This window comes from Macrobrachium nipponense, chromosome 5 (genome assembly GCF_015104395.2).
Source record: "Macrobrachium nipponense isolate FS-2020 chromosome 5, ASM1510439v2, whole genome shotgun sequence".
Taxonomy (NCBI): Eukaryota; Metazoa; Arthropoda; class Malacostraca; order Decapoda; family Palaemonidae; genus Macrobrachium; species Macrobrachium nipponense.
This window is the reverse complement of record NC_061107.1, coordinates 110,929,278-110,951,966: the sequence shown is the minus strand read 5'-3', so window position 1 is coordinate 110,951,966 and position 22,689 is coordinate 110,929,278. Positions and strand designations below refer to the sequence as shown.

The 22,689-nt window shown below is 44.7% G+C and overlaps 1 protein-coding gene across 2 annotated transcripts in view; it reads left to right on the top strand.

Annotated features, from left to right (window-relative positions):
* The window catches only part of LOC135215591 (uncharacterized), a 93,542-nt gene that overhangs the window by 9,996 nt on the left and 60,857 nt on the right, over positions 1-22,689 (top strand). The gene's annotated exons all lie outside the window — the stretch shown is intronic.

The following is a 22,689-nucleotide window of genomic DNA, read 5'->3' as shown; positions in this document are numbered from 1 at the left end:
AAATTATCATTATCATATATAAATAATGCGATATATGATAGCGCAAAAACGAAATTTCATATATAATTGTATTCAAATCGCGCTGTGCGCAAAATGGTTAAAGGTAACGAGTTACTTCTTTTTTCGTTGTAATGTACACTAAATTGCGATCATTTTGGTATATAACACATCGTAAAACGATAAAAGCAACACAAAGAAAATATTATCACAAAATAATGCATGAATTCGTAAAGCACTAAAGTAAACAAATATTTTTTTCAAAAATTCACCATAAATCTAAATATTGTCCTAGAGATTTCCAATTTCTTTCAAAATGAAGACAAATGATTGAATATTACTATACTGTAAGAATGTTAGCTTACAATTGAAGTTTTTGACCATATCTGACTAGGTAAAGTTGACCGAATGTCGAATTTTTTATAGATATATATTTTTATATGCAATTATTTCGGAAATAAGAAAAGCTACAACCTTCAAATATTTTTCGTTTTATTCTACATGAAATTGCGCACATTTTCATATATAAAACTCTATGAAATGCCTAATATGAAACGGAGCAAATATTCCGAGAATGGAACGTACGTATTTCGGAGATTTGTGGCAGAGAATCCGCGCGCGGAGGGAAGGAAAGATTTTTTTTAAAATTCACCATAAATCTAAATATTGTGCTAGAGACTTCGAATTTGTTTCAAGATGAAGATAAATGACTGAATATTACTAGACTGTAAGAGTTTTAGCTTACAATTGTGTTTTCGACCATCTCGGTAGAGTCAAAGTTGACCGAACGTGGTTTTTTTTCTATTTATCGTGATTTTTATGCAAATATTTTAAAAATGTGAAAAACTACAACCTTCAATTATTTTTTGTTGTATTTTACAGGAAATTGCGCACATTTTCATATATAAAACTTTATGTAACGGCTAATTTAAAATGGTGCAAACATTACCACAATCGCACGTATGATTTTTTCGGAAGAGTTACCGCGCGGACGGAAAGAAAATGTTATTTTTTTTCATAAATTCACCATAAATCGAAATATTGTGCTAGAGACTTCCAATTTGTTGCAAACTGAAGGTAAATGCTTGAATATTACTAGAATATAAGTGGTTTAGCTTACAATTGCGTTTTTCGACCATTTCGGTAGAGTCAAAGTTGACCGAAGGTTGAATATTTGTCACTTATCATTTTTAATATGAAAATATTTCAAAACTGATAAAAGCTACAACCATGGGTTGTTTTTAGTTGTATTGTGCATGAAATTGCGCACATTTTCATATATAAAACTTTATATAACGGCTAATTTAAAATGGTGCAAACATTACCACATCGCATATATGATTTTTTCGGAAGAGTTACCGCGCGGACGTAAGGAAAACGTTTTTTCATAAATTCACCATAAATCGAAATATTGTGCTAGAGACTTCCAATTAGTTGCAAAATTAAGTTAAATGATTGAATATTACTAAAATATTAGAGTTTTAGCTTACAATTGCGTTTTTCGACCATTTCGATAGAGTCAAAGTTGACCGAAGGTTGAAATTTTGGCACTTATCGTTATTTATATGAAAATATCTCAAAACTGATAAAAGCTACAATCATGAGTATTTTTTTGTTGTATTCTTCATAAAAATGCGCACATTTTCATATATAATACTCCATGTAACGGCTAATTTAAAATGGTAAAAAAATTATGTCAAAGTGACAAAATAATTTCCGAGATGTGTCACAGATACTTTTTAGTGCGGCAAGAAAGAAATTCGCGCTTGCGCGCCTGCGTAATGATTGTAAACAAAACAACACCTTGATCCGTGAACTCCCAGCATCCCCCAAGGCGCGTGATTCAAGAGTTTTTGGCTGGTAGGCCTAAAAGTATTTTTCCGCGAATTTTAAAAAAAACTTTTGTATGTCGACGTAAAATACGTCCAGTCGGCACCCGAGAGACAAAAAATGTCGACGTAAAATACGTCCAGTCGGCGTTTAAGGGTTAACTGGACATAATGACTGGTCCTGTGGAAGTGGTATAATTTTCCATGGGGCACACCTTTCTTGGCTAAAAATTGACGATCTGGAGAAAGTAACAGTTCTCCTGAGGGAAGGAATTCAATGTGACCTGGTTCCCTAGAAAGAGCCGACAGTTCTGAAATCCTAGCTCCTGAGGCCAGGCTTATTAAGAATAATGTTTTCCTCAAAAGAGCTATATACTCACATGAGTCATTATCAATTTCAGAGGCCAATTTAAGGACATCATTTAAAAACCATGAGACTGACCTGGGTCTCTCAGACGGCCTAAGCCTAGCGCAAGCCTTTGGAATAGATGAAAAGTATGAATCTGTTAGATCTATCCTGAAACCAAACTGGAAGATCTTTTTAAGTGCAGATTTGGTAGTAGTAATTGTGCTTGCTGCTAGACCTTTCTTGAACAATGTCATGAAGAAAGTTATGGCCAAATTTGTGGTCATGGTTTGTGCATTTGAGCTCTTTAGAAACAAGGCCAGTTTCTTAACAGCTGAGTCATGTTGACGTAGTGTCGATTCCCTTTTGTCGGATTCTAAGAATCTGATGTTTTGGGGATCGATGTTGGCATCCCTCTGTGCCGCAAACTTCATGAAGTCCATAAAGTTAGGGCTTTCTGAATTCTTGAGGAAGCGGACACAGTCCGCGTTTGTACTAACTGAGTCAGTTTGGGATTGGGAATCTGTTGAGGCCGGAGTCCCAACTCCAGGAGTAGGGGAAACCAATTGCTTTTGGGCCAGTTGGGAGCTACTAACGCGATGTGGCCCTTGAACGTCCTGAGTTTGTTCAGTACTTTCAAGAGAAGATTTACTGAAGGAAACAGATAAATCCTCTTCCACACATTCCAGTCTATAGCCATAGTGTCTGTGGCGTAGGCCAGAGGGTCCAGGTTGGGGGCCACATAACAAGGGAGTTTGTGATTCGACTCCGTCGCAAAGAGGTCCACCTGGAGCCTGGAACCTTTTGACAGATCCATTTGAATGACTCCTTGTCTAAGGTCCATTCCGATTCCAGCGGGGCGGAGCGTGATAGGGCATCTGCTACCACATTCCTTACGCCCGCTAGGTGAGTGGCTGACAGGTGCCATTTGTTCCTGTCTGCCAAGGCAAATATGGCTATCATGACATGATTCAGGTGACTTGACTTGGATCCGCCCCTGTTTATGCAGTGGACTACCACTGCACTGTCTAGTATTAGTTTGACGTGACTTCTTGGACGGTCGAAGCCTTTTCAGAGTGAGAAACACTGCCATGGCTTCCAGTACATTGTTATGTAGCTGGCGGAATGGTAGGGACCAGGTTCCCTGGACATTTTTGTACTGTGAGTACCCACCCCAGCCGCATAGTGAAGCGTCTGTGTGGATCACTAGTGACGGCGGGGGGAACTGGAGGGGTACTGCTCTTGATAGACTCTTGATGTCCGTCAATGGACGGAGACGCTTCCGTAAGATCGCCGGGATGGGGGCTAATTTGTCCCGAGACCTCCGGTTTGCTTTTGAATGCCAGACACGGTTTATGTCCTTCAGTCTGGCTTTCAAGAGAATGTCCGTAACTGGAGCGAATTGGAGTGAACCCAAGATCCTTTCTTGGTTCCTCCGAGATGTCTGAGCGTTCTTGAGAAATTGCCTCGTGGACTTGGCTATTTCTTTCCTTTTTAACGGCGAGATTGATAGAGTATGAGATCCCAGGTCCCACTGTAGGCCTAACCACTGGAAGCGTGAGTCCGGTGTTAGTCTGGACTTGGTCTTGTTTATTTGAAACCCTAAGCATTCCAGGAACTGGATTACCTTGACCGTCGCTTTGTGGCATTCCTCGGCACTTGCGGCCCATATGAGCCAATCGTCTAGATAGGCTACTAACATTATTCCTTGCGTCCTCAATTCTTGGACGACTGATTCTGCCAACTTTGTGAATATTCTGGGTGCAATGTTGAGCCCGAATGGCATTACTCTGAAGGAGTAAGCTTGTCTTCCTAGCTTGAAGCCTAGAAAGGGGCGGAAGTGTCTGGCTATCGGAACATGGTAGTAGGCATCTGTAAGATCTATAGAGGTTGTGACGGCCCCACGGGGAAGTAAGGTCAGTACCTGCGAAACGGTCAGCATCCTGAACTTGTCGCAAAGAATGAATGAGTTCAGATGGGACAAGTCTAGGATTAGCCTTCGCTTTTCTGAGCCTTTCTTTGGCACGCTGAACAAGCGCCCTTGAAACTAAGTTCTTGACCCTTGATACTACTCCTTTGTGAAGAAGATCTTGGGTATACTCTACCAATTCCGCTGTTGGTCTTTGATAGAAGTTGTTGGGTGGAGGAGGGCCTTGGAGCCAACTCCACCCTAGACCTTTGGTCACAATGCTCTGAGCCCAGCTGCTGAACCCATACCGGTGACAGAAAAGGTACAGCCTCCCTCCTACCTTGGGGCTCTCACTGGTTTGCCAATGGATGTCCATCACGTGCTCCTCGGAAACCTTTGCCCCTGCTGGCGGCCCTTCCGGCCCCTCTATAACGGGAGGGGCCCCTGGCTCGGCTACCTCTGGCAAACCTATTGAACGGCTGAAAGGATTGAGCCTCGAAAGCCGCATTATAGGCCGGAGGACAGCAAAGGAGGTTGACGCTTGGAGCTGTTGAGATGGCTGCGTCAAGAGCACGAACTGCTGTTGCGGCTGTGCTTTTGACGCAGTTTGCTGTGGTACTTGAGGTACCGGGACTGCCTGCATCAGAGCTTGCTGAGGGGCCTGGAAGGGCTGGAACTTCCTAGGCCTCTTCTTTGACTTTGGGTTGGATCCGGTGGATTCGGGTTTCCTTTTTGAAACAAAGACCCACTGGACCTTCAAGCTCTGGTTTACCTTGGAGGCCTCGTATAAGACCTCAGTCACCACGGGGTTGGGGAAGAGGTCTGTGCCCCATATGGATGAGGCGATCAATTTATTTTGTTCATGGCGGATGGTGGCTTCCGCCAGAACATGTTTCCTGCAGTTCCGCCATGCTATGACAAAGTCATAGAAGTCGCACTGCATTGTATGCAGTAGCGACTTAGCCATGACTTTAAATAACGGCTCTTGTTCGTAAACAAGAGCCATCATTTCCGCCATAGTCAAGGAGCTGAGGGACCTGCTGAGCCTAGTCTGGGCGTCATATTCCGTCTGGATAAGGCTCTCTTGAGAGTCTAGGTAACCTCTCGCTGAACAGTGCCGTGGCGTAGTCCGGCTTGAGTTTACCTACGGTGAAAGTAGGAGCTGCTCCTTCAAAATAGTTCTCAGATCCGGGGATTAAGAGAGAAGTTGGCTCTGTTTCCCGGAGCTGGGGCATGGGCTCGTCTTTCAGAGCTGCCTGATAAGTGGCCTCCAACACTTTTAAGAGTGAGAGGTAATGGAGTGCCCTCCACCATTGTGAAAATGGTGAAGGGGCTCTTGAAAGCGGTGAGCCGAGTGTTCTCGCACTCCCACTCCTCCAAGCTCCGTGGCCAGGCCTGTTGAGCCTGTTCCCGGGGGAGGATTACAGTCTCTCTCGGGACTTTATCCTCCCTCATCATGGCCGCGTCAGTTAGGCGGACATAGCCCATGAACGGAGGTTGGAGATTTTCAGGGTAGAACTCGAAGTCCTCAAGCCTTCGAGTTCCACAGCCTTCAATCGACAGCATACCCCCCCGAGAATGGAGCATATGCCGCTATCCTCCAAGGATTGTTAGGCTTGAATGGAGGGAGGTTAGACGAGTCTGGCATATGCGAGGGTAGGGCTGCTTGGCCGGACTGAGAGTGCCCTGCTGCCAAGGTGTCCCGGATGCCAGTCATAGCGTTCTCTTGGGCCACCACCCTCTCCGACAGGGATTGGATTGACTGGCCCGATGCCTCTACTGTATTTGAGAGTTGGGCAAACATCTCCAAGTTCCCGACGACGTTGCCCACCTGCTGCAAGATACTAGTAGAGAAGGCATCAGGGTCAAAGGAGGAAGACTGGGCTTTCTCCTTGCGAGGTGTATGCTTGGGCATCTTGGCAGAAGGAATAGCTTTCGCCTTGTCCGCCCCGGGATGGTGAGCTGGCGACTTAGTGACAAGGCTAGAACTAGTCTTTATTGGCAGGGTCTTGGACCTTGGTTTGAAGTTTGTAGAAGACTTAACTTTGGGGATCGCTGGAGTGTAGAAGACTTAACTTTGGGGATCGCTGGAGAAGACTTTGGCCTGACTGACCTAGGCTTCTCAGTGAAACCCCTGAAGGAAGTGGAAGTACTAGAGGGGGTAGAAGTTAAGGAAGGGCTCAAGGAAAGCCCCTGAGCCCCTACAGGATCTGCCTCACTAACACCCTTACCGTTGCCCATGACGTCAACAGCCATGGGCTCTAAATCCAGGTCGAGGGCCGCAACCTCCCCCGTGACCGCCTCGGCGATGCCTCCGTCCTCCGGAAGTGCAACCATGGCCTGGATTTTGGCGATCAGGGGTGCAGCTACCTCCGGGTCCACCGCTGAGCCCCTCTTCGCTCCGGGGAAGATGAGGGAGGACATGTCCTGGGCCAGGATATAGGGTCGGCCCTTGGGAGAGTTCCTTCTGAACCCTCCGACTCAGGTCTTCAGGGTGGTCAGAGCCGCAGTCCGAACCGCTTCCAAGCCCTGTAAGAGGGGTTAGTTTCAGTACTTAACACTAGAGACAGACTTAACTTAGTAAAAAAACAAGAACACAATTTAATGAATCTCATTGTATCATTATATACAGCCTGGAATGCGACATACTTCGGCGGAGGCTTCATTCACAAGAATGTAGCACACAGAGCAGTTCTCGTGGTGCCACACGATGAAGTCCTCCACTCTCACTGCACATCCGGCGTGGGATCGGCATACCTCATGGCCGCAGGGGTCCTGGAGAATTGCGTTGCAGCCCTCCTCTTGAGAACAGGTAACCTGTAAGTCAAATGATACATGAGTATCATCAACAACCTTCGGAATAACTCCATGGTTGTGAGGTATGATACTACTGCTGGAGTAACTCCGGCGGTAGCACATACATATATATATGAAATTATATATATAAATATATATATATTATATAGGTATACGATAAGTGTCACCCGGTCACGACCAACTCCGGGGCCTGTATACTTTAACGTGATGTCACGAGCGGACTAAGGGGAGTCTGACTTCAATAGAACTTCGGCGGGGCCGGAGTAGAATCTTAACAGATTAATGAACTCAAAGTGTCCCCAGACGCCGGAGTATGTGACAATCAAAGGTAGAAACAGGATGACAATTACGTTGGTGGAGTAGGAACTCTGCCGTAAGAAATCTAATATTATATGTATGCTATGACAAATGTAAAAACACATGTAATATTAAATCTCCCACGAGAAGGCCGGAGCCTTATGTCTGAGGTATCTTGTTCCCAAGGTCAGGTCCGGGGTTAGATGGAGCCCGAGGCCGCCGGAGCGGGGAGGGAGGAGAAGGTCTAACAGACATAGAAGGGGGGGGAGTGCTACCTGGAGGGTCGGGGGGTATCCCGTCCTGCCGGGCCTGGTGGCCAACCATGGCTCGGGGGGTAGGACGTGTCCCTGCACTCTGTAGCGGGGCAGCTGGCTACGGCATGCCTGAGCACCAAGTGTATCCCCCTCCCCTCCCAGTACTCCCTCCCCACTACGTAGACTCGGGTGGGCTACCTGGGTAGCGAGCGATTCGTCACGCCACCGAGGTGGTTGAACGGGTAGGTGAGGGGAGGAAGGGGGCAGGGGATAGGTCAGTAGCAGGGTGGCTCATACGCGATCAACTGGAAACATTCCCAGCCGGGTGAACAGACACGCGGTGTGAAGGGCTAGCCGGCCAAAGAAGGCCTACTGGCCAACTTGAAGCCGCGCAGCATAGCAACACATAATAAAATATGTATATTTAAAAAATTTCTAGCTGACCTAACACAGGGGGGGATGAAATAAATAAAAATAGAAGAGAAAAAGGTTGTTCTAGAGCGGATAGGCTAATCGCAAATCCGAAGATTTGGGTGTGTTAGCCTAGCAACTCAGAGCGGCTAGTCAGTATGCCGTGCCGAAAGAATCGGACAGGCGACTAGGGAGCCGTAGGACAAAGAATACGAAGGGACAAGGTCCTAATGTAAGGGCACGAGGGCCTAATAACTCCTAACACCAGGGAATCGTGATCTGAATAGGCCAGGCTATGGTCCGAAACATGCGGTCAGAGCAGAGAACCCCCGTGAAAGGGCTAGGATATAAAATAACAAAGCTAACTGCATGTAATTAGATGTATAATATACTGCTTAACATTAAACCGAGTCCAATTGGTATGGGGGACCAAATGGTGCACGCAAAACCGCCATGCGGTCGATGAGTCGGAAGAAGATGGCGCAGGAACGATGATGCTCTCGCTACCGAGCCTCTAAAACTCAAAAAACACGGTTAAAACGTCGAAGATCATCATAAATGGATCTAAAACATTAATAGCAGTACTTAACTTGGATGCAGAAGCTTGTTGGTCCATCTTGGTAAAGAAAAAGATAGGATTTTGGCGAAACACAGCACAGAGTAAAAAAACGCGTGTGGCGCCGACAATGCTATTGAAAGGAATGGAAACAAAGACGCTGACCGTAGTAGTAGCGGGTAGCGGGGCCTTAGTTCAGCTTCTCTGTAGATGAGGAATTTTGAAGGAGGAAGAGACTAAATGGCAAGGGACCTCTGGTAGTGGTTTCCACTCGCTCTTTTTACTATACCGACACCTTTAATTAAAAGGTGAGCGAGCCAGAATATTCTGGCACTATCGTTTCTCTTTTTTCTCTGGTATATAGAGCAATATTTATACCTCAGAAATGAGTATCAAAGGACATTTCACGGAGCGACACAGGCTGAGCCCAGAAAAGCTAAGTTTTAAATGAAATTACAGTAACTTTAATTATATTTAAAAGTTAGCTCAATACTTATATAAAGGCAACTCTCTCTCTCTCTCTCTCTCTCTCTCTCTCTGTGTGTGTGTGAGCGGTAGGTAATTTCAGAACAAAGAGAAAGAGACAGAATAAACGGATTTTGATGAAGGAAAAATCTATTTCTGGGCAAGGACCTGTGTCGCCCAGTGAAATGCTTCTTTTAGTGTTCATTTCTAAGGTAAAATATTGCTATAATTACCAGATAAAAACTAAAATAGTAATGCCAGAGTAAACTGGCTCACTCACCTTTAATAAAGGTGTCGGTATGGTATCTGGGGCAAGTGGAAACCACTACCAGAGGTCCCTTGCCATTTAGATTCTCCCTCCCTCAATATCCCTCGTCTACAGAGGAGCCGATCCAAGGCCCCGCTACCCGCTACTACTACAACTAGCGCCTTTGTTTTCATTCCCGTACATAGTACCCAAGCTGGGCCAAATAGGGTCTGGAAGAAAAGTGGGGTGGGATTTCACTGGGCGACACAGGTCCTTGCCCAGATATAGATTTTTCCTTCGTCAAAATCCCTTTTCTGGGATCATCCTGTGTCGCTCCGTGAAATAGTGTAGATAATCAATAATTACAGGTAAATTAAAACTTGATTAGAGTTAAATACTATAATGTAGGTAATTAATTATTACAATAAACAACAAAATACAAGTAATTGAGAGTTTCAGTGATCCTTAAAACTAACTTATACACAGAGGGGTTAAACAACCCACAAAGGTTCAAATAACACACCAGTAACAAATTATCACAAGGGAAAATAGACCCAGATACAACTATATATAGTACAAATCATCAATATATACAGAAAGTGCTATCCAAGGTAAAGTATGAACCCGGTAACGACTGAGCTACGGCAAGAATGCTAGTGAGGCAGGTAGGAGAGAGAGAGATGTAAGAGAGACATAGGCTATATAACTACTTATTATTAATTATGCAATGTCAGGGGAAACTGTGTTTCCAGCTGCCACTGCTGGAAATTTAAGGGCCTCTAAAGACTTCAAGTGGTGATGCTTAAATACTGTCGGAGATTTCCAGCCTGTGTACTTCTTAAGATCGTCAAAATTCATATGTTAAAAATAATTAATGGAGGTGGCTACTGCCCTAACATCATGTGCCCTTGGAAAGGATTCCGGGTTAGCTTGTTTTATGAAATACAAAATTTGTTGTTTAATCCCTTTTAGGGAAATAGTGCCGCCTTTTTCCCTAATGAACAAGGGGCCTGAAGATATCAGGGCAGTCCTGCTTAAATATGCTCTTGGAGAATTAACTGGACATAGGGATGTGTCATGGGGAAGTGGTACAATCTTCCATGGAGCCCATCTATCTTGTGGGTCCTAATTTTTAGCTAGAAATTGACGATTTGGTGAGAGGAGTAGTTCTCCTGTAGGGAGAAATTCAATATGATCTGATTCCCTAGAAAGGGCCGACAGTTCAGAAATTCTGGCGCCTGAGGCTAAACTTATTAGGAATAACGTTTTCCTTAAGAGGGTTATATAATTACAGGAATCATTATTAGTGTCAGAAGCCAATTTAATGACATCGTTTAAAAACCATGAGACCGTCCTGGGTCTCTCAGATGGTCTAAGTCTTGCACAAGCTCTTGGAATGGATGAAAAGTACGAATCTGTTAGATCTATGTTGAAACCAAATTGGAAGATCTTCTTAAGTGCTGATTTGGTAGTAGTAATTGTACTAGCTGCTAAACCTTTATCGAACAAGGTTCTGAAAAAGGTTATGGCCAGATTCGTGGACATGGTTTGTGCATTTGAGTCCTTTAAAAATATAGCTAGTTTCTTAACTGCTGAGTCATATTGACGCAAGGTCGATTCCCGTTTGTCAGATTCTAAGAACAGGATGTGCTGAGGATCAATGTTGGCATCTTTCTGAGCTGCAAACTACATGAAGTCCATAAAGTTAGGGCTTTCTGAATTCCTGAGGAAGCGGACACAGTCCGCGTTTGAACCAACTGCGTCAGTTTGGGATTGGGAATCTGTTGAGGCCGGAGTCCTAATTCCAACAGTAGAGGGAACCAATTGCTCTTGGGCCAATTGGGGGCTACTAGTGCAATGTGACCCTTGAACGTCCTGAGCTTGTTTAGGACTTTCAGGAGTAGATTCACTGGAGGAAAGAGGTAAATTCTCTTCCATGCATTCCAATCTATAGCCATAGCGTCCGTGGCGTGAGCCAGAGGGTCCAGGTTGGGCGCCACATAACAAGGAAGTCTGTGGTTCGACTCTGTGGCAAAAAGATCCACCTGAAGTCCAGGTACCTGTTGACAGATCCATCTGGATGACTCCTTGTCCAATGTCCACTCCGATTCTAGCGGGACGGATCGTGATAGGGCATCTGACACCACGTTCCTGACTCCTGCTAGGTGAGTGGCTGACAGGTGCCATTTGTTCTTGTCTGCTAAGGCAAATATGGCTATCATGACATGGTTCACGTTGCTCGATTTGGAGCCACCCCTGTTTATGCAGTGGGCTACTACCGCACTGTCCAATACCAACTTGATATGAGACTTCTTGGCTGGTCGTAGCCTTTTCAGGGTAAGAAACACTGCCATAGCTTCCAGTACATTGATATGTAGCTGGCAGAATGTTAGAGACCAGGTTCCCTGTACCTTTTTGTACTGAGAGTAACCGCCCCAGCCGCTTAGTGAGGCGTCTGTGTGGACTACTAGGGCCGGCGGAGGAAATTGCAAGGGTATTGTCTTTGACAGATTCTTGATTACCGTCCAAGGGCGGAGCCTCTTGCGTAAGATCGCTGGAATGGGAGCCATCTTGTCCCAGGATCTTCGGTTTGCTTTCGAGCGCCAAACTCGGTTTATATCCTTTAGTTTGGTTTTCAACAGAACGTCCGTTACTGATGCAAATTGGAGTGAACCTAGGATTCTTTCCTGGTTCCTCCAGGACGTCTGTTTGTTTTAGAGAAATTGCCTTGTGGCGGAATTGATAGAGTATGAGAGTTTAAGTCCCATTGGATTCCTAGCCACTGGAAACGTGACTCCGGCGGCAGCCGAAACTTGGTTCTGTTTATCTGGAACCCTAAATGTTCCAGAAACTGAATTACTTTGACTGTCGCCTTGTGACATTCTTCGATACTTGTGGCTCATACGAGCCAAACGTCCAGATAGGCTACTAACATTATTCCCTGAGTTCTCAACTCCTGTACTACTGTTTCCGCCAACTCTGTGAATATTCTGGGCGCTATATTGAGCCCGAATGGCATTACTCTGAAGGAGTAAGCCTTCTTTCCTAGTTTGAAGCCTAGGAATGGGCGGAAGTGTCTTGCTATTGGGACATGATAGTAGGCATCTGTAAGATCTATAGAGGCCCCACTGGGAAGTAAGGTCCACACCTGTGAAACAGTCAGCGTTCGAAACTTGTCGCAATGAATGAATGAGTTCAGATGGGACAAGTCTAGAATTATTCTTAATTTGTTTGAGTCTTTCTTTGGCATGCTGAACAAGCGCCCTTGAAACTTTAAGTTTCTGACTCTTGATAATACCCTCTTTTGAAGAAGTTCTTGGGTATACTCCACCAACTCCGCTGTTGGTTTTTGGTAAAAGGTGTTGGATGGAGGAGGACCTTGAAGCCAACTCCACCCCAGACCTTTGGTCACAATGCTCTGTGCCCAATTGCTGAACCCCCACCGATGTTGGTAGAGGTACAGCCTCCCTCCTACCTGGGGATTCTCACTGATTTGCTGATGGACGGCCACCTCCTGCTCCCCGAAAGCCTTTGCCCCGGTTGGTGGCTCTTCTGTCGCCCCGGTGACGGGAGGGACCCCTAGCTCTGCTGCCTCTAGCAAACCTATTGAATCGTTGAAAGGAATGAGATTCATGGGTCGCATTAAAGGCCGGAGAAACTGCAAATGAGGTCGAAGCTTGTGATTGTGCCGGTTGGGTTAAAAGCACAAACTGCTGTTGCGGCTGTGCTTTGGATGTCGGCGGTTGAGGTACTTGGGGTATCAGAACCGCCTGCATCAAAGTCTGTTGGGGAGCCTGGAAGGGCTGGAACTTTCTAGGTCTCTTCTTTGATTTGGGATTCGATCCAGTGGACTTGGGTTTGCGTTTGGACACGAGTCCCCAACGAATCTTCAGGCTCTGGTTCACCCTAGCCGCTTCGCACAGAACCTCATTCACAGTGGCGGGGAAGAGGTCCGTGCCCCATATGGATGAGGCGATCAGCTTGTTCGGTTCATGGCAGATAGTGGCTTCTGCCAGAACATGCTTCCAGCAGTTATGCCGAGCTACCATGAAATCATACAAGTCACACTGCATTGTATGCAGTAGTGACTTGGTCATGATTTTAAATAGCGTCTCTTGTCCGTAGATAAGAGAAGCCATCTCAGTCATCGTCAGTGAACTGAGGGACCTGCTGAGCTTCATCCTAGCGTCGTATTCAGCTTGAATTAGGGCTTCCGATAGTCTAGGCAACCTCTCGCTGAACAGCGTGTTACCGCAGTCTGGCTTGAGTTTGCCCACTGAAAAGGTGGCAGGAGCATCCGAGTAGAACTCCGCTGATCCGGGGAGCAGAAGGGTAGTCAGTTCCGTCTCCCGGAGCTGAGGCATAGGCTCGTTTTTCAGGACTGTCTGGGCTGTTGCCTCTGTCACTTTTGAGATGAATGGCACCGGAGTGTCCTTATTTACCGTGAAAATTGTAAACGGGCTCTTGAATGCAGTAACTTTTGTGTTTACGCATTCCCATTCATCAAGGTTCCGGCGCCAAGCTTGTTGAGCTTGGTCCCGGGGGAGGATTACTGTTTCCTTCAGGACTTTATCCTCCCTGCTCATGGTGGCATCCGTTAAACGGACATAGCCAAAGAAAGGGGCTTGGAGTCCCTCAGGATAGAACTCGAAGTCCTCTAGCCTTCGAGTTCCACAACCCTCAATAGTCAGCATACCCTCTGCGAACGGAGCGTGGGCTGCTACCCTCCATGGGTTGTTCGGTTTAAATGGAGGGAGATTGGATGAGTCCGGCATCAGCAATACATGAGTTGCCTGGCCGGGCTGTGCTTGTCCTGCTGCCATACTCTCTCGAAGACCAGACATCATGTTCTCCTGGGCTACTATCCTCTCCGACAAGGATTGGATAGTTTGTCCCGATGCTTCCAGTGTATAGTTGACAGCTGGGGCAACATCTCTTGGAACTTGGTCTGGATCAAGTCCCCAACCATGTTGCCCATCCGCTGCATGATGCTATCCGAGAAAGCATCAGGGTCAAAGGAGGAAGGCTGAGCCTTCTCCTTGGGAACCTTGGTCCTCGACCCCTTTGGTGGGAGAGTATCATCAACAACCTTTCGGAGTAGGTCCGTGGTTGTGTGCGGTATACTAATGCTGCCGGAGTAACTTCGGCATCAGCATATATCATGCACAATAACATATCTCCCGGTTACTACTAGCTCCGGCGTCCCGTGTATACCTATTAGAACATCTTAGGCAGATAATGGGGACTAAGTGGCTCCACTGCAGCTCCAGCGACGCTGGAGCTATAAAATCTGACCGATTAAGTGGATTCAAGCTGTCCTCCACATGCTTGGAGTGAGGGATAACCCAAGTCAGACACAGGGTGAAGAGCGAGCCAGAACAAGGTGGGATGGTTAAAATACCTGGCGGAGTTGGATACTCCGCCGGGTAAAAAACTGGGTATAGTAAGGAATGACTTACAATAGAAGGTGGATGTTATTATGTGTAATAAAACATGCATGCAAAATGTAATCCCATAGATAGGCCGGAGCCTTCACATATCCAAAGAAGCAATGCTATCCCGAGGTTGGGTCCGGCTTGTGCCGGAGCCCTGAGGCCGCCAAAGCGGTGCGGGGGAAGGTTGGGCATCCTAGATAGTGAGATGGATACACTACCTAGTGGGTTGGGGAGTGTCCCACTCTCCCGCGCCTGGTGGCCAACCATAACCATGGCTCGGTCGAGCGAGGTACCCCCCCCTACACCACTAGCAGCGCGGCAGAGTATGGCAGGCCTGCTCACCGAGTGTAACCCCCCAGTGAACCCTCTTCTCCCCCCCCCCCCCCCCCCCAGGAGACTAGTCGTCACTCCACCGAAGTGGGTGAGCAAGGGGGGGTGGGGGGAACTGAGAGGGGTCGGTAGCAGGGTGGCTCATTCGCGATCGACTGGGGATACTCTCAGCCGGGTGAACAGTCACACTGTGAGAGAGGCCAGTTGATCCAAGAAGGCCTTGGCCAACTAGGTGCCGGCTACAAGAAGAAACACATAACATAAATATCCTGTCCTAACACAGGGGAAAGCAGCAAAATAAAATAGGAGTGAGAGAGAAAGAAAAGGTCCTTGAGAAACTAGGTTAAGCAAAATCCAATGAAGGAAATGCTAGCCTAGAAACTCAGAGCGGCTTAGCATAGATGCCGTAACGAATGATCAAGGGGCAAGCGGCCAGGGTGGCTCAAGGACGGAAAGGCTACGAAGGAACTAGGGTCCTTCGTAAAAGTAATCAAGTCAAGAGATCCTATCTTACTGATAAACAAGGGTTGATATGACAACCTCCATGCAAGAAAGGAAAGCGAGCGCCACGACCGAAAGCATGCGGTTTGGAAGTAGGCTATCCCCCGTGAACGGACTAAAAAACTAAACACATCAATGGTAAATGCATCTTAAAATAAATTATATAGAGTACTGCTGAAGTGCAATCGAGACCAATTAGTATGGGAGACCAATTGGTGCAAGAAAGCAGGGAATCATCACACGGCTGGCGAGCCAAGAAGAGGCGACGCGGGACCGGCAACGCATGTGTTACCGCTTGCACATAAAACCTAAGATAACTTGGCTTAAAATGTCAAAAACCGTTTCAAAATGATCTAGTGTGAACGATGCTATCGAAAGGAATGAAAACAAAGGCGCTAGTTGTAGTAGTAGTGGGTAGTGGGGCCTTGGATCGGCTCCTCTGTAGATGAGGGGTATTGAGGAAGGGATAATCTAAATGGCAAGAGACCTCTGGTAGTGGTTTCCACTCGCCCCAGATACCATACCGATACCTTTATTAAAGGTGAGCGAGCCAGTTTACTCTGGCATTACTATTTTAGTTTTTATCTGGTAATTATAGCAATATTTTACCTTAGAAATGAACACTAAAGGAAGCATTTCATGGAGCGACACAGGCTGAGCCCAGAAAAGAATTTCTTAAAAGTGGTTGAGAAAACTTCTGAAAGTAGATAGGTTCATCAGATGGGGTAAAGACGAGAGAAATACATTGTACATTCGTAATCTTCACACCTATATTTTTACCAACCATTTATATTTTTTTAAGGGTAATATATTAAGCTAACTTTTCTATGAAAATACAGAAACTTTAATTTCATTTAAAAGTTAGCTTAATACTTAGGGAGCATGATTATGGTCATATTTAATGTTCAAACTCTATAGACGTAAGCATTTATTAGCATTTTTAGAGAACATGCCAAACTTATGTGAAAATTCACCTTGTGGCGGGTGGGTGGTGCAGTCTGGAACCTAACCTCACTGAAGTTCAGGGTATTACAGTATATGCAGGACATTGCCCACAGTTCCTTGGACACTTTTCCTTGGGTCCAGTGGTTTTGGCTCAACAAGTTGTGTAGCTCATCCAGTGCCCTTAGTAGGGCAGTTTGTATCGTTCCTAAGATTTTGGTTTTTAAAGTGAGTGAAGGGGAGGACTGGTCTTCTTCCTTTCTTTCTCCTCTACTGGCAGGCATTGGAGAGAAGTAATCCATCATACATGGAAGTGGTCGGATACAGGTGAGAGAGGAGCCCCTTTCCATTGGTTTTGGTTTTCTGTAAAAGAAACTATCTTGCCAGCTTTGTTTGTCCGTCTGCACATATCTGTTGGCTCCAGATCTTTAAAACTACTGAGGCTAGAGGGCTGCAAATTGGTGTTTATCATCCACCCTTTAATCATCAAACATAGCAAACTGTAGAACTATTGAGGCTAGAGGGCTGCAAATTGGTGTTTATCATCCACCCTTTAATCATCAAACATAGCAAACTGTAGTCCTTTAGCCTTGGTAGTTTTTATTTCAATTAAGGTTAAAGTTAACCACCAGAGTGCTTCTGGCAACAATATACTATAGGCCCCCACTGGACCATGGTTAAAGATTCATTGGCCACGGCTGATGCAGCATTATACCAAACCACCAAAAGATGTGTCTACTTTGTTTTCGGTGGTCTTAATTATACACTGTGGTGACTGTATAGGAAACTCAATTTCACTGAAGAAAATTCGGTTTATATTTTACTTATTTTTTATTGTTCCTACACAATACAGTCTGCCCCCAGTATTCGTGGGTGATGTGTACCACAACCCCCCCGTGAATAGCCAAAAACCACGAATACTTAAACCCCCTCTAAAAACGCTTAGAAAAGCCTATTTTGATACATACAGTGTATCCTTGACTTACGACAATTTGATCTTATGGCACTGTGGCGGGATCACAAGCAAAAAATGAAAAACTCTAAAAAGACATGTACTTACCAACACCTATAGACGGCTGGCAAGAATTTCAGAGAAGTCAGCCCTCAACCATCTTACATTTTCCACGTTCAGATTGTTCCTACTTCACATGATTGGATAGGAGACTGCCCAGAGCGCCCAGTCTCCTTACGCAAGCACCTGAAAATCCATCTGCTGTTGAGTGCCATGCACCTACCTTCTCACACTTTGTATGCTTCCGAGTGCTCAGCACTAACATCCTCTCGCCAGGCGCCTGCTTATGTACACCTAACACCGACAGACAGATCTCATTTTTCTGAGTGCCCCGTGCCCACAGTTGAGTGCCCAGCGCCCTCCAACATCTTCAGTGCATGAGGATTTTGCTTCAACCCCTGTACAACATTAACTCTTGGAACTTATGAGTTTTTTGAAGATAGCTTCTGCTGCTTCAGAATCAAAGGACACGGACTTGCCTCTGATTTCGTCAGAAGAGGAGGAAGAGACCGTACAAGAGTCTACTCCTTCCACAGCTTACTCTTCTTTACTGAGAGGAGGAAGAGACCATACAAGAGTCGTCCTCATACCCAGACTACTTCACACCTGCCGTTCCGTCCTCCTCCCTCCACCCTTTTGATGAGGGAACGTACTTCAGAAGACCCCAGACTGCCTAAGTTAGTTCTTTCCTCATCATCCAAGAGAGCTTTTTGCGAGGTGCTTGAGTGGTTAGCCTCTAAGAGGGAGCAGGGCAAAGCTACTTTTGCTATTCTTCCTAGCATATTCATTATGATGAAGTTTGCTATTCTTCCTAGCATATTCATTTCGATGAAGTATAATTTCTACACTACCGGGGAAGGTCCCTCCTTGGGAGTTTCTGCCTCCTCCTAAGGGGACTTTTCTTCACTAGTGGATTCCTTTAGAAGAACAACTTTTGTGTCTGTGAAAGTAATGTTTTCCTCACCTGAACTCAATCACCTTATCAAGAATATTTTTTAAGGTGTTTGAGATCTTTAGTTTTCTTGACTGGGCTAATTGGAGCCTTTGGATCAAAAATAGAAGATTCTCCAGTGATTGCCGAACACGTCTCATATGACTTACTAGGTATGCTGTCTTGTGTGCACAGGGCTGTCAGAGACGGTTGTTATGGGAGTGTCAAGGAAGAGAGAGCTCTGATACTCGTTCATTTCGAAAGGGTCTTGACTATTCAGAAGTCAGTCTTACTTTTTGCTCCCCTGGATAAGGTTCATACCCCTCAGGAGACAATTAAAGACATTCTGTCAGACTTTCAGAAGTCATCTATGACAGATTTGTTGAATCAGTCGTCTAGTAGATTCCCTAGACAGACTACGCCCTCGGTTTCCTTTTCTGCCTCTCCCGTGTAGACTCAGCCCTTTCGAGGAGAAAAGCAGGAAACTCAATCTAGACCAAGAGCCAACCTGCAACCTCCTCTTAAGTTGATTAAGAAGTCCACCTTTAAAATGTCTCAGAAGTGAGAGTATAGTCCTCTGCACTCATGTAGGAGCAAGACTTCTTTCCTTTTGGAAGGAATGGGAGTCGAGAGGAGCGGAACCCTTGGTAATTTAAAGTTCTCAGGGAAGGTTATGTCATCCCATTCACAAAAGCTCCTCCATTGGTAATGTTTCCAGTCACCTTGATGGCATGCTCAAAAGGTTAATCAAAGCATGCAGCTCTTTCAAGAAGTGAATTCGCTATTCCTTAAAGGTGTAGTAAAATAAGTCAGAGATTTTCCACTCTGAGGGTTTCTACAACTGCCTTTTTGTGGTTGAAGGCGTCAGAGCTGGAGGTCTGTTTAAGATGCAAGAGCCTGGAATGTTTTTGTACTCAGACAAAGTTCCATATGGAGACCGTTCCAACAGCTCAGCAGGGGGATTGGATGGCCTCCCTAGACATGCAAGGTGCCTAATTCCATGTTCCTCTCCATCCAGACTCTTGGAAGTTCCTGTGGTTCGTTTTTCAGGGCATAGTCTTGCAGTTTCAGGCGCTCTGCTTCGTTCTCTCAATGGCACCCTAAGTCTTTACCAGAGTGCTCGCTCCTCTCAAGAATTGTCTTCACCATCTTGGAATCAGTATCAATCTATATGATGAGTGGCTTCTCTGCTCAGAGTCAAAGGAGAAGTGTGCGGAGGACTTGGAGAAAACTCTTCACCTAACTCATGAGTTAGGAATTTTAATCAACAAGGAGAAATCCATTTTGACCCCATCTCGGAGGATTCAGTATTTAAGGGTGATTCTAGATACTCAGAATTTTTGGGTGGGTTTTTCTGACTCCCTGCCAAACCCTTGTAGTACAATGGAGAACGACTGCCCAATGTAATGCTAACGAAGCCGAAGATCATATCCTACATACCACTTGTTGAGCCGCAACCACTGGACCTAAGGAGAAATCGAGATAACCAACTTGTTACTGCTCATCAAGATTGTTGCTTTTCCTTTCAGGTCCTTTTTGAAGAACTGAAGAGCTTACTAGGCATCCTTCACCTCCAGAACATTTTATGTGTTGGTGCTTTTCTGTCTTGTTCAAAGTCCCTGAAACACACTTTTCGTTCAAGTGTGCTCCCTAACCTGGATGAAAACACTAGCATCTCTGGAGCTGCCTGGCCCAAATTCATTCCTTCGAGATAATTTTCCTGATTTTCTCCACCACTGCAAGTCTCCTGTTGTCCTTGGTTATTGCAATCAGGTTTTCTGCAAGCTCGTGAGTCAGGCTGTTTTCCATCAACTCCCATTGTAGGAAACGTTTCCAGACACACTAAACTTGTTTTTTTTTCCATCTGTCCACCCACATGCAGTGTTCGCGCATGGTAACACTTGCGTCCCGGGATTTAAATAGTTATGCTATGTGTGAGTTTTAGGTAATCAAGAGGATATGTGGGTGTACATTTGCAACTGAAAAGTTTTTTAATAATTTACTGTATACGAATTACACCATTATATTCGAAATAGGATATTGTTATTATTGTTGAAAATAAGTTGCCTTTTCGGGATGGCAAATGGAACAGCCAGACGCAGTGGCTGAAAAGTGCTAAAGCGCACTTTATAAAAATTAAAAGTATATACTGATATACTTACATGTAATGAAGTAACACAGAGCTTGGTAGCAGAGTAGGTGTGGTCCAATGAAGTTGACATCTTGCCGTAGTGAACAGCGAGAGAAGCAATTTTCCCGCCACTGTGTCTGGCTGTTCCATTCGCCACCCCGAAAAGGCAGCTTGCATTCAACAATAATAACAATATCCTATTTCGAATATTAACGATGTAATTTGCATACAGTAAATTATTTAAACACTTTTCAGTTGCAAATGTACACCCAGATATCCTTTTATTTACCTAAAACTTAACACAGCGTAATTATTAAAAGCCCGGGACGCAGTGTTACCATGCGCAAGCACCACAGGCAGGTGGACAGATGGAAAAAACTGAGTATAGGTGTCCAATTACAGTCTGCCAATTCTTCATCAGTTCCCTTCAAAATCTGTATTGATCATCATTCCCAGGTAATTGATTTTCTGAGTGGAACTAAATCTGATTTCTTGAAATTTATGAGAATCTCAGGGTCTTGCACTTATGTAATACCAGGTCTCTGTCCTTCTTGGCTCGGGCTGCTGAAGGAGACAGAGTGAGGCAACGTCCAGATACCTGCAGAGTTGGATACCCTCTTGTAGGCCCATGCATAAATGAGTTGAAAAATTTTTGGGGAGGACTTTGGTAGATGATGTTAACCCGAAGCAGAGGGCCCTGAACTGATAAGTTTGCTGTGCTGGAAAAAAAAAAATCATGGAGGAAGGATGAATTGGTGTTTGGAGATGAGCATCCTGAAGATCCAGGGAGATCGTGAAGTCTCCTGCCTGATAACTGCCAGAACAGATTTTGGTGTCTCCATCTTGAATGGGGTTAGTTGGAGAAAACACAGCACTCTATGAAATTCACTGCACTAATTCGCATGGGTCTCAACATACACAGAAATATAAGAAAAGCAAGTAAAACGCGGGCGAAAAAGCATTTCTTAACGCGATGGCTAAGAATTTATTAAATTGGGGATTATTTCTCCTTAGATTAAGCCAGCCCTGGGCTGGCACGGGGCTCTTGCTCCTGGAGCAGCCCGTAAAAGGGAAGTTTAGTCCTTCGGGCACCTTTTATAGCTGCTACTCTCTTAAATTAAGTCTACCTTAGCCGTCTGCGCATGCGCGCATAAATACTCCTGTCACATGGGGTTTTGTATGCCAGGAAGAAAAATTATCGTTGAATTTTCCTCTCCAGCAAATTCAGTTATTTGCGTCGGATCAAGTGCGCATTTTGTTTTCTTTGCATTTTTAATAACCACAGTAACTTCTGCGTAATTTGCACTATTATATCTCTTTAGTCTTTCATTCGTAACGGGGCGCAGTACTCCTCTGATTCAGTATTTCAACAGAACTGACGATTACACTATCAATTTCTTCCTTGAAAAGTTAAAGAAAATTATCAGCCAATTCTTGGTCACTGAAACCATCGTGGAGCCTTTTCCCCCTTTAAATTTCCAGTAAAACAACCACCAAGAAGTTCATATGATTCATTAATCCTATATTCTCAAGTTCCCATGCATTTTCACTCGCCAACCTTCGCTAGTTGTCTTAGCATCATTTTATATTACTAGTCTCAAGTTCACCGCTAAACCAAAGTCATCTCCAGTGATTATGAGATTCTTCGTCAACGAGCATATAAAATATCATATTCATGTTATTCACCAGATTATGTATAATATATATATATATAATATATATATATATATATATATATATATATATATATTAATAAATTACGCAGTCTGTTTAAATAGATAAAGGTAACCATGACCAGAAGAAATGTTTATATTTATACACGTTTATTTTCAGCATCATGTTTATAAAAATTTTTTTTACGGAAACTTAATGTATTCTTGAAACATTTCTTTTTATCACTGTATTTCAGTGCCGGTATTCTAAATTTACGAGGTGATGTACTGGAGTATTGCATCCTTCTCAATATAAATTTACGACACTTGTTATTTTTGTCACTTACATCTGATGTGTTACCATAGTGTACTACCTACTTGATGCACATTCAACATAACATGAAAAACGACTGCGTTATAGCATTCTTTTTTGGTCGTCCGTGTCCTCACACGTGGGCTGGTAGACCATGTCAATCCGTTTCAGAAGTATGCCAAATTCCTGAATGAAAAACGACCTGCGTTATAGCATTCTTTTTTGGTCGTCCGTGTCCTCACACGTGGGCTGGTAGACCATGTCAATCCGTTTCAGAAGTATGCCAAATTCCTGAATAAAAAAGTTTACAGTCT